Below are 13,336 nucleotides of genomic sequence, written 5' to 3' on the forward strand. Positions count from 1 at the left end.
AATCTGTGCTTTTGGTAAATCTCTACAGCAAAGTTGCAGAATTCCTTTAACACTTAAGAATATTCATTTACTCTTGTAAGACTTGGTGAGACACAAAATGAGACACTGGCTACATCTGCATGTTTGCAGCTTAATTTCCTCACATCTCTCGGCTGTGAAAAGTGTCCCGTTGCGTTGGGCCTTTCTAAAAGGTATCAAGTGACTGATGCATGATGGCTGGAATTGGAAAGTGTTATCCCTTAGATGCAACTGTCAAATACAAATGGGCCAACACCTCAATTACCACTTCCTACGGGACAGAAAACAACCTCCTTCAAGACAAGACTGGAAAACCAGGCGTTAGCGCTTTACAGCACATGAGCACAGCTCAGTAATTGAAGGGTTTTACTCCAAAATGCTACATATCCACTGGAAAATACATGCCACCTTAAATCCCTAAGTCATTTTTTCAAAAACACAGATGACTCAAGCTTCACAAACAGAGCTATTCTGTGAGTAGGTTTTGGGATGACTCAGCTGACTCCAATTGACTTCTAGTTTTCCAATTTATTTTAGCTTCAACCCAACGATTATTTTCCGAAAGCTGTCAGTGTTAATTAATTTATTTTACACCCACATGAAAACAGATCTTAAATCTTGTGAAGCTAATTCATCAGTGGGGTAAGGGACAGTCATTAGAGGCTGTGTATTATGTTTCTTTCTCAAAGGAAACTACAACCGTGAAGAGCTGATTGGCTTTTACAGCATCTCTTTAGACTTTTATTTGGCTGAGGGCAGAAATCAAAGTCAAGTGATGAGTCAGGTGAATCCAAATAAATCAAACCAAAATCCCTCTCCTATGAACCACTGTGTCATCGTTTTCAGCACCTCTCTTAGCAGATCAAAATCGATACCAGCTAAAGCTAACAAAATGAGTTTTGCCTCAGACACCTCAGTATCAAAGTTAGCTTTTTTCTTCCACATGGCAGAATGTTGAGAAGATGAATACACACTTTTTGTACCTATTAATTCCTCTTGGCACTTGAAACCTAATGAGGCAGAGCTCATCACTCAGGCTGCAGCGACATATGACTGAGATGCTTTTAAACACGCAGAATATACTTTATTAATCACTGCTGCTGAGTTAAGGCTGCTTTGAAATCTTAACGTGTACATGCAGACAAAGCTGAATTCTTCTGCTTCCTGCAGCTGAGTTGTCACCTAAAGGTTTCAAAACTAGAAGACAAGGATTATTTGTGTTTTTTTTTTCCCCATTAATAATGAAAACCTGATGGACGTGGCAGCTTAAACTACTTGCCTACAATGTCAGAATTTGAAACCACTCTATTCCTTCGACTACACGAACCACCTCTCACTGTCTATCATTTCTCCATCAGCCCCTCTCTTCAGACTGAGGCTCTGGGACTTGTGCTTCCACCGGTCTCATCCCCAACAGTTCATTGATTCCTCTTTCACCCAGCCCTATCACTCTCAATGTGTCCGGAGCAGACAGCTGCTGACAGACAGTGAATCAAAATGGATCAAATGGGACAAGCGTTGGAGCAGCTGATGGGCAGAGGGGAAGGCTGGGTTAAAGGATCCTGTCTCATAATCCACGGATCATCGCTCATCATGTCAAAATCCAAAGTAAAGAAACTTTTTCTCATCTTGCATTGGCTGAGAAATTGTTTAATGCAATATTAATCATGGTGGCAGTCCACATAATCCCTCACCCTGACTGAAATCTATCACACAGCAGATAGCTGAGGATCACTCTTTCCTAAATCTTTGAAAAGAGCTTTTGCTCACTTTTAGAAACACACGAGTTTAAAGCTCACACATCCAGATTTATCTGGCCTGCGCAGGCTTACAAAGTTTGCATTCATAGCAGCCTAAATGTTATGAAACCAAGCGCCATAAAACTTTTTCTGACGAAAGAAAACCAAACTAAAATGATTCAATTCAAGTAGCTGAGGCTTCAGAGACAAAACAAGCTCTCAGCTGAATTTTATCACATCGTACTTCATATTCTTGTAAATAAAACAATAATTTTCTTTAAGGATTTTACAGCCTGTGACATTCCTGTTTCTTAAAGGAACTACAGTACTAGCTCGGTCAGCATATAAACACACATGATGTATAATCAACAGGATCTGCATGGCAACACGAGCCTATATCCATGGATGTCTCAATTATATATGGTGGTTCATTTTCAGATGTTTACAGCATCAAATAACTTGGAGAGCTTCCATGTGGCTTTTGCGCATCTGCTGCACAGACAGGGTGTGTGTCCACATGTGTGTGAGTGAGTGAGTGGCAGAGAGAGAGCGATACAGTCAAAGAAAGATGTTGCATGGATGACAAACACCAACGAGTCACCTTATCAATCTCTGGTTAAACTCTTTCCTTTTTCATTCTTAAGCCATTATCACTTCCATTAATGAGGCGGTCCAAAAAAAAAAAAATCACTTTTGTTGTCACTGCATGTCTGTTCCGTTTTTCCATCTCTGCTCTCAATTTTGTTTGCTTTTTTAATTTTAGACATATTTTAGCCTGAGCTACAGTAGAATTAAGTGTTTATTTAATTATATATTAGCATGATTAACATCAACATAACAACAATAGAGATCTTGTAGTAGCATTGAAAATATCCTAGCAACCAAGTGACATCACGGAGGCCTACTTCAGAAATTCTGTGCAATTAAAAGTACAGTGCATTTCAATGAAGATGAGGAAGAAGAGGTAAGTAGAGGAGCAGAGACCCTGAATTCTAGCCCCCTGTATGGGTCAAGCTCCAAAATGAAAGGCACCTACTCTTACCATAATGCAACTCAATACTGTCTTTCTTAACACCTACCCGGTGAAGACATGTAAAATCAGTCAAGTGTTAGACTGGTTGCAGACCTAGTGGTGTGCCTGTGGACGGCTGTTTCCCCTCATTAGTGAAACACTAAACAGATCAGAGTTTGGAAGGCTGGATTAAGAATGAGGGTATCATCTTCCTACAAAGCTGTCCAGCTACCTAGCTACATTCATTCAAAAAGTGACAGAGAATTGGCAACAATAGTGAGATTGACACTCAAATTACATATAACGTCTTTTAAATCAGTGCATTTCTCTGATCAGTGAAAAACCACCAGTACCAAAGCTTCCAGTGATGCTGGTGGGAAAGATACATCACACACCACTGATGGTTTGGGCATAATAAAACAAAATAAACTGTTGCCCCAACATGAAATCAGCTAACATGACTAACATGTCAGGTTTAATTAACAAAGTAAAATTGAATGGCAATACAATCTGATAATCATGCTAATGGTGTGCTCCTTTAAAGTAAAATGTAAAACACCTGGGCTGAAAGGTACTGAGCTGCATTTAAATCTTATCTCAGTTAATGTCATCTCAGCTGAGGGCTTTGTAAGTAAGTATGTAACAAAGAGCTGAAGCAAGATGTTGTGCTGTTATGATTAATCTTCACAGCAGAGTACATTGTACAGAGTACAAGTGGGTAGCAGAGGAGGACAAATGAGTGGAAGATGTTTTCAGGGGCGAGAGGACAATGTTAAGTATTTCTCGATGGCTTTTAAACTGACACCAGCTGGAGTCCAACAATTCGTCTGCCTTTTGTCTCTGTCTCACATACGCGCTGTTACAGTCCTGTTGGTAGGTAAACATCACCAACATGATGGATGGTATTACTGCTGACAGGCGACAAATTCGGCTGTCAGACATGTCTGAGGCTGTTTCTCCCAAAAAGGTCAGTGAGGTTAAGCTGCTGACTCTTAAGGCATCTGTTTGCATAACCCGCTGACCAGCTATGATGCACAGCGAGAAATATCTTCACAGCCCTGCAGCTGACTGTGGTGACTGACCTTGTATTCGAGTGTAGCTATGATGCAATGTGACTTTGAAAAAGAGAAAAAAATTAATATACATGTGTTTCTGTTGTATGATAAATCAAAAGTCATCTGTGATATAATTTACAGGTAGTACTTTCTGTATAATGTTGGTATTTAGTATAGAGGCATAGAGGGGATGTTTACTAAGCCTGACAAACAACTTTGCATCACTACAATTTTCAATTTCGAAGGGTATTTTCAAATTGAGCTTGAATTCAGCTTTCATTTGCATAAAATGCAGCTAAATAAGATATGCCGCCAAACTGTTTTGACTTTTGTCCTTTTCTGAACTGGAGATATAGGTTGAAGAGAAGATACTTTTGGAGCTGAAAATGTACAGTCATCCCATAAGAGGGGGGCTGTATGTAAGGAAATAGTTAAATGGGCTCATGGCCCAACAAAAAGAATGGAGTGAGTATTACTAAAGTATGATTGGCTGCTTCAGTCGTAACATACCTGACTGAACCTGCTGAGCCATTAAAAGTCAGGAGAATTAAGCAGGAAGTGATGTGGAGGTAAATTTGTGTGAAAAATAACAGATTGTCACATTACTCTTTTGTCTTGTGTTACAGTGTGAAACTGAGAGTTACTGCAACCTCACCTTATAACACATCTTTATAATTTGCTGCAGTAGTCTTAAAGCCATTGCAGTCACTGAACATTTCCATTGTCTCACTGTTTCTCTCTGTATAGCCTCTCACTCTCCATGGGTGTCCAATAAAACACTGCTGCAGATTTTACACCAGCTTTTCCCAGATGACAAGTGTCAGATACAGTTTCCCCTGCTGCAGTGGTCAGTCTGTGGTGATAAATCAGGCTCGGCAGCTAATTTACATTTCCCACTATATTTTGTGCCCCTGGACAGTAACACAGTGTGACTTTTCTTCCATTTTACCTGGGCCAAGCCCCTGTGCAAACCATTTGGAAAATTAACATTTAGCGTCTAAATTAGACCCACAAATCCTCAGTAAATATCCCCTTAATTTTCATCAGTAAAGGTAGCAATGGCCCGACACTTGAGCATACATTTTGAAGCTGCTTTTTTATCTCTTTTAATCATCCTAAATCACAATGTAAGCAGAGACTTGAGATGTCATATATTCACCTCATTTATCACTATACAGTCAGTAGAAAAGATGTGATAAGATATTAAAACTGACAAACTCTCCTGAGCAGCGACTGAATGTTATATCCAGAGAAAGCAGGACTCCCAGGAGATCTTTTACCTCCTTTGTCCCTTTGGTTTAATGTTAAGCTGGAGGGATAAACAAGAGCACACTGTGTGTACTTACTGACAGATGTCTGAAGACTGAGTGCTGACAGCTTTCAAGAGTCACTTGGTGCAGCTTTCACTGCATTTTTGGGAGTACGTGTTAAAAATAAATCTAAATCCAAAATCATGAACTTTGACTTGTTGAACAAACAAAACACAGTTGTTGCTTTTTTTTCGCTTTGTAAGGCAGAGCAAACTACAAGCCTCTTTTTGTTCAGGCAGTGAGGAATGACAGTGATGCTCAGCCATCACCTGAAGCTGTGACACTCTGTCAGGCTATGCGTGGCTGAGGAGGGTTTGGGGTGGGTCGAGTTCACAAAGGGCGGGGAGGCGGGAAGCAAGTGTGAAGGAGTCCTGGTAGTGAATAAGCTGGCAATGAATCCTTGGGCAAATAATGAACAATGAAACAGGAGGAATGGGAAATGGGCAAGAGGCATGTTTCTGACTTCTGATCTCTGTGTTTAAAAGAAACGAGGATACACATTCTCCATTCTAAGCAGCTACAGAGTGAATCAGTGGAAAGACTGATTGACTTATACTCTATTGCTCCCAAATTGCAACATTCACAGTGAATAAGAGAACGTTTGGAATAGTCGACAGAGGCTGCAGCTGCTGTGTCGCAGTCGAACATACCAAGCTAGATCAAAGGTTAGTGGTCCTTCACTGCGCCAGTTTAACAAGCCAGCTCTTTGCTCCCTTAACAGAACATCTGCCGATGTCGTTCAGTTATAATGAGTGATTAAAAGCTTCCTATTGCACTACAAGTGAGCCTGTAACAAGCCCCACGGTGCTCTGTTCATGCTGCTAAACTGGCTAACATATGAAAGGGTCAACCTGTGCTCCAGAACACACACCTCTTCCTAATGAAAAAAAAAAAACAACAACTGGTGGTTGCAGTGAAAAAGAAGATGGACCACAAAGAAGATTCACAAGAGTCAGAGGATGAAGGGAGTAATGTTCACACAGAGTGAGAGCGCGTTTTAGTGCAACAGCTGCTGAGGCACTTAAGCAGCCATACATTAAAAACTGGATCATGGTCCAAGTCCTTGGAGCTGGTCCTAGACATCCCAATTTGGGGCATCACAGATTCATCACGCACTCTTATCAACACCTACTGCAATAATAACAGAAAATACTGACCTGAGATTTTTTTGTCCTTTGACTCTATACTGTGTTGAAAACAAGACAAATGTGGGCTCCCTTTCAGTATGTGGATGGAATACAAAGATTGATAAACACCATATGTTAGCTTTGAAATGATACACACCAAAAATCTGACATTTGCAGCAGACAAAATCACTTCAGGATACCTCTTCAATATTCTAATCATAATGTCAAAGCTCCCCTTCATGTGTTTGTCATATATTTATCTTGCTTTGATAATGTGTTACAGCAAACATTACAGCAAATTACTGATACAGCCTTAGACAAAGAGTACATCTGCCCGATTTTCCACCCAACAAGGGTTTGAACTTTGAGCCGTCTGTTCACAAGCTCACCCCTCTATCATTGAGGTATCCATACTGTGAACAAGAAGAGAGATTGACTTATAGCCCCCTAAATAGCTGTAGTTTCAGCAGTCTAAACTGGCCATCTGCCCCTGCCCTCTTTAGACCACTCTCCGCCAATTGCTGGGCATGCACAGTGACATCAGGGATGTTTCAGAAGCCCCGAGTTCCCATCATCCATTTGCTGGTGTACTTCTAGACCAACTGACTCTCATAATAGGTGAATGGCTCGACAGCCAGGGCTGGTGTAATCAAATCAATGACCTGAGGAATGGTGGCACACTGATGCCAGTTGGTGTGGCCTTGCAGGAACTCAGGCCAGGGACTCAAATTAGGAACATGATCAATTAGAAGCAGAGATTAATGGCGAGCTGTGCTTATGATGAAGCATCAGGCTGGTGAAGATGATACTACTGAGTGGCTCGTGCTGTTTGTCCTCTTGTCTGGCTGGTGTGCAGGCTGCCAACAGATGGGGCCCAGATGAGACCAGTGGACTTTTATAGCCTCCAAGAAACCCTAGACTCAATTAGGCCTTAAAGGCAGCACACCAATTCCAGGCCTGCGTCTAAGGCCAAAATACTGAGCAGTCTACTTTAACTGACTATGTATGACTATTTTTGTATGTTAAGCAACCAATCACATCAGTACCCTTTTGCATTACCATTGGTGACACCATGACGTTGTTGGTGTGCTTCTGACTGTCTTCAATTTTGGATTCTGAGGTATACTAGTTGGTTTTGTTCAGTTTGGAACAATGCCTTCATCAAATTGTTTTTGTTGATTTTAGGGTCTTTCAATGTGATTTTCACCAGGAAGTATCATAATTCCAATACTGACAATAAGGAGTTGATATACTCATGTCAACTAGATTATGTTTTGGAGATTTGTTTTGCTGAAGGTATGAACAATATTTTAGGGAATATAATCCACCACACAACTCTTTCTGTGTTGTGAGAGATCCCAGCAGTTCCCCAGAACTCTAAAGTAGTAATTTTCTAAACAGAATATCCCCAGCATTAATGTATTTTTCCTGTATTCATCACAACACCTATCTAGAATTAATCATTTTCTCGAAAAGTCTGAATTCCTAAAATCTCTACAATTAATTCAGAAATGATGCAGAAATTATCTTTTCTGTGGTAAGTGCTGATGTGGAACTAGGATTACCACATTGTGGTTGTATGTATCTGCCAACCAGTCAAGCCACATTACATATGGTCACAATCTCCCCCTTTGTTTCTGAGTTATAGTGTTGAATAATGGCCAGAAAAGTGTTTTTGCAGAACATTAAGATATCATAGTAAAGCTGACCTTTGACAGTCTCAATATAAAATGTCACCACTTCATTATTTTATCCTATTAAACATTTTGCCATAATTAGTGAACAGATTCTTGAGTTTTGTCCAAAAAAGTTCTGTAATGTAGTGTAATTCCCTCCAGACAGTCCTGATACTATATATCTATATATACTATATAAGGAGACACATGCGAAGTCACAGTGACCTGGACCTTTGACCACCAAAATGTAATCAGTTCCTTCTTAAATCCAAGTGAACGGCTGTGGCTAGTTTGAAGAAATTCCCTCCAGGGAAGAACCTTCACCAGAATGGGATGGACAGACGGATAACCTGAAAACATAATGCCTCAAAGTCACAACAATGTGATGTTTTCCTGCTTTCCTCATCATGTCAATGCAATGAGCTGTTCCTACAACATAACATAAACTAGTTTACCCTGAAATATGTAGTGCACTAAAATTTGACAAACTGTATGACAATTCACACGAGCAATCCCTCAGTGTAAATCAACCGGCAAAGAAATTACATTGTCAAAACCAACTGGATTAGGGCAAGAGCCAAGGCTGCTAATAGCCGATCTAAATATGATCCATGACACACTTAAAAATCCAATACCACAAATGAAAAGAAACAGGGAAGAGTTGACTTTAAAGTGATTTGTTTGATGTAATCTCTCCTACCCAAACCTGCACAGCCTTCTGCTGTCTGATCTCTGCATTCACGTACCATTTTGACAAGTGTTTGTATTTTCCCGACATCCTTTCACAAGGCTGCTGGAAGCTAAACATACACACATACACACATATTGTACACATACCCCAAAAGTGAAACTGCACAGTCATCCGTATTGCTGGGAAGCGCTCTGCGGTTTGCTAATGATGTCTGTCTATAATGAGGAGGATTAGTGTTGCGAGTCTTTAATATTTTCTGCTGAATGGGCCTCTTCTGCCGTCCCCCGCCTGCCGTTCTCGTGTTTGAGCACAATTCTTCTGAGAAATGAAAAAAAAGGGGAAAAAAAAAAATCCTTCACTCGATTGAAAAACCTGGGTGCGCATCTAATTCCTTTAGATGTCTGTACAATTACGAGAAACTGCACTGTCAGGGGGCGAGAGGTTTTACATGGGAGAGGGATTGCAGAGTGAGCCGTGAGGTGAGTGAGACGTTTGAGGGATTCACACAAACACTGTGCGAGATCTTTAATCCACAGAATGCCTTTATAGTTTAACATCATGTGCACGTTTATCCAAAATACTAAAATGAGGGTCACATCCATCTGTTGCAACTAAACAATAATCCAAAAGAGGTGAGGACCACAGTGAGAGACGTGATAGTGGAGGACATTTGAAACTAAACTGAGAGGACAAACCAAAGAAAAAAACTTTTTTGGGGAATGTCTGACTCTTTTGCCTCTGATGGACCTATGCCTCTGCTCCAAAGCTGCCTCACATCGCTCTCCAGCCACCGAATCACGTCCATGTTGTACATTTTCCATCTCTACTCTTATCTATTATCACGAAGCTGAAAAACAGCGAAAGGAAGCATATTAAACACAGTGGAAAGAAATAGAACCAGACTCAAATCTCCACTGAGTTGAAAGCCCCTCGTACCACGTTCCTGTCACTCCTCGTTCTCATCATCTTTCCTGGCTTGCACAGTGGTTGCTGATGATTCCTTCCGGGACCAAATATGTGGTCGGTGGGGTACGGTTCTGTAGGCGAGCCCCACCCCAGCAATTTCATAAACAAATCCCCAGCAATCATTTGTTCCTTCACAAATAAATCCAACTAAAAACCCATTCCAAACCAAAAATGGCCATGTTTGCAATTTCGACTGGTCTGACCACTAGGAATGCCAGGCCTCAAGTGTGTGGAATTCTGTTTGCATTTACAATGTAGATGTTTCACCAGACCTCCAAGAAATGAAGAAGAAAAACACTTATTCTTCCATTACTGCAAGAAGCTACTGTACAGTACAGATATGGCCACAGTAGAGCTCTGACATTTTGTTGTAGATTGCTGCACTTTTGCTCTCCCCTCAAGAAAAACTGTAAGACACAGGGAGAAAAAAAAAAGAAATCTGTCTGCGCTGTTAAAAGCAGTAAGACCAGGGATTTGGGGGATCTAAGAGAGGATCAACAAGCTATTAGTTAAAGGCTGTAAGTGCAACTGTAAGTCCTATTCTATTGCATTATTTTGAGTTGAAGGCTAAGAAAAGTTATGGGACAGCATTTTAAAAGCTGTGACATTTCCATATTCAATTTCACATTAGCAATCAAGTGACCAAAATATGACCTTTTAGTATTAATGGAGGATGCCTGCACACTATAAATGCAGGCTTTTATTATACACCGTAACACTAAGGAGATCAAAGGTCAGACTCTTTTACATATTGTTCTTGATGAAAGCAAATTGGAGCAAGTAGAGGAGGGAGACATGGGAAACAGGGGTTATTAATTCATAATTCCACTGTTCTTTGACTTACTATCCCATGAGCCCTTGGGTGAGTCAGAGGTGATACCCTTCAACCTTATAATTATAAGGAATAGTTACTCAGGAGTCAATTGTAGGCTATTCCATGGAGTGGCTTCCTGCCTGGTTCAAAGTTTAACAGGAAATGATGATTAAGTAGCTGGATCTGATCAAGTACCAAAAGATACATAAAACGTAAACTTAAATCTTAGCATTCACTCCAGTTATGGAGGCAACTGGGGCATTTTCTTCATGAATCAGAATAAGGAAGTGAGATGAAGTGTTTGTGTTGGTTGTTGTCAGCAGATTTCTATGAAAAACCGTGGAAAACCTCACTTGGCCATTAAGCTTACTGACCATGAACACATCACCCAAGTTTTTCTGTTGGATTAGCACTACAGGAAATGATCGCCTTCAACTGACTTGTGGATCTCTCGCATCATGGACACGGGTTTAGCAAAGAAGAGCGTATTATGTATGTAGATTAGTTGAGAGGCTTGCAGATGCTGATGCCGTGCTGGTCTCTGCTTCCTGCACTTCCAGCAGCTGTTCAGTTGGCCGCTGTCCACTCACCAGACCGGCAGCGACCCACCAGTTAGAGAAACAGGCTTGTGACTCCAGGATCATCATTTCAAGTCCCAGATGGGGGAAAATCTGTGCAGAGGAAGTAAATCAGACTCATCTGCCCCTCCACTGACAGCTGCTGCTACTGTGATGTCTCCGGCCAAGGCGTTTAAGCTCCAGGTGCTAGGTGGCCAATGGCAGGTTTCCAACATTTACAGCTTGTGTTGTCAATATGTGGCCAAAAGTAAAAAAAAATAGGTTGTCAGTAAACAATTTTAGTTTCAGATTGATATCAGTGTTCAAGCTTATGGGATAAACAAGCCAAACAAAATACTTTTGCACAGCCATTATGTATATGTTCATGTGTCATCACCTTGATCTCTTTGGGTAGTTTGGTAAATGTAGTCCAGCTAAGGATAAAAATGATACCCTGTTGCTTTTCAGTTCTGATCCCGTTCATGTTCACACTGACTTTTTTTCTTTTACAAATGAAACAACAGCTGCAAGCATAAAGTCACATGGACTGAAAGGTAATTCCGGGACTGGGCAGTTTTGGCAACTGTCATTCTGCATCAGTGGTGGTGACTGACAGCAAGTCATGCTGCAGTTTATGTTGCCTTATGTGCTTATTCATCTTCACTGATGTCACAGAGAGTTCACGACTGTAAGTATTATTAGTCGGGACTGTGACTCAGCCTCATTTTATGAATAATTACGTTCAGAAACATCGGTGTCATCACTACATTTCACCTATAAGATCACTTCCTTGACAGTTCACGATCAGCAGATGGATTTGAAAGTAGTTGTGCTTTTTGATTCAAATTTTTTTTGATGCAAGAAAAAAATAATAATAATATATCTGCTATCACAAAATAGTGTGGTTAGTCAGATTTCCTTTCACACCACAAATGAACTGTACTATAATCTGTTTGAAAATGGACTGAAGCCCTCTTTTTCATGTAGTCTTGGTCCAATTGTATGGTGTGTATAGAATTTGATTGACAGGTTCCACACCAGCCAAAATGAAGTACATTAAATGGACAAAACCTTTTGAGTTTGTTTGAAAACCAAACCAAACAGGTAAGTTGTGAAGGCACCTTTTTCTCTCTCTACACTACGCAGCATAAAATTGTTTATTGCACTATTACACACATTCACAGAACAGTATGTATCAGTTCTGTGCCTGTTTTAATATTAATCTTTATGCTGCTGACTACTTTTCTCTCAGATATCCTGATGCAAACTCAGCATTAACATGTCTTTAGACCAGCTACTTAGCAAACTGTTCCTTTTACCTGCCACAATATGAACCTTGATTTTTCCAAACAGTGCTCCTGCTAGCTGGCTACATCTTTGTGTGTGTTTGTGTGTGTCAGATGCTTCCTTCCCTTTGCTCCCACACTATAAGCAACCGTGCTTCCTCAAACTTCATTTTCCCAAGCCGGCCGGACCCTCTGCGGTCAGAGCAGGTGGTGGATCAATGGGCTTAGTAAGTGACTGAGACAAAGAGCTGGCTGCACGCACACACACAAACACACACAGAGGTCGCTGGCACATCGAGCCACATGCTTGTAGTGCAGCAGCAGCTTGCCCCTAGTGACCGGTGCGTCAGCCTGGACTCAGCTGTTTCTAGGACCAGAATCACTTAACGTGACATGAAAAATCACTGTCCAGGAGTTTATCTTTCCAGAACTGATGACACTGTGACATTATGGGGTACCAGAGTCCACATAACCTTAACATTTTCTTCCTTCCTGGTTCTTTAATGTTGTTTTTTTCTGACAGAGTGTACCGTCTGCTTCCACTACAGCTGGACTCACCATGAAGGAAAAACTAAAACAGCTGAAAACTGCGCTGAACGTGTGAACCCAGTTGTAAAATACATTCTAGTACATTCCAGTGATGGTACCCCGATTTTCCTCAAACATCCCTGGGGACTTTATCAAACCTGTTCACTTCCCTTGTGTGGAAGTCACCTGTTTAAACTAACCAGTGGGGGTTAGAAGTTAGGAAAATGTATATGGTAGAGAGACAGAATGGTGCAATAGATTGAAAAAAAAAGCTATACTGCAAGCTATACATACTAAAAACATAGGTCTAACATCTAATGACAAAGAGGCACAAAGACTGACACACAAAAAACACACACTGTCAGGACCAAACACACTCCTCGCCCACAGTGTCTTACTAAGAAAACGCGCCAAAGCAGCTAAACAGCTTTAGTCACTTTTAATGGCAGGAGGGCAGATGCCAGGGCAAACCAACACTGCATAAACACTTAGTCAACTCCAGTTAAAGTAAGGGGTAATTATCTCACAGTGACGACAATCAGCAGTTATACAGCCCG

The 13,336-nt window shown here is 40.9% G+C and overlaps 1 protein-coding gene across 11 annotated transcripts in view; it reads right to left on the reverse strand.

Annotated features, from left to right (window-relative positions):
• The window catches only part of nav3 (neuron navigator 3), a 194,515-nt gene that overhangs the window by 120,558 nt on the left and 60,621 nt on the right, over positions 1-13,336 (reverse strand). The window lies entirely within an intron of this gene.

This window comes from Lates calcarifer, linkage group LG18, assembly GCF_001640805.2.
Source record: "Lates calcarifer isolate ASB-BC8 linkage group LG18, TLL_Latcal_v3, whole genome shotgun sequence".
In the NCBI taxonomy this organism is placed as follows: domain Eukaryota; kingdom Metazoa; phylum Chordata; class Actinopteri; family Centropomidae; genus Lates; species Lates calcarifer.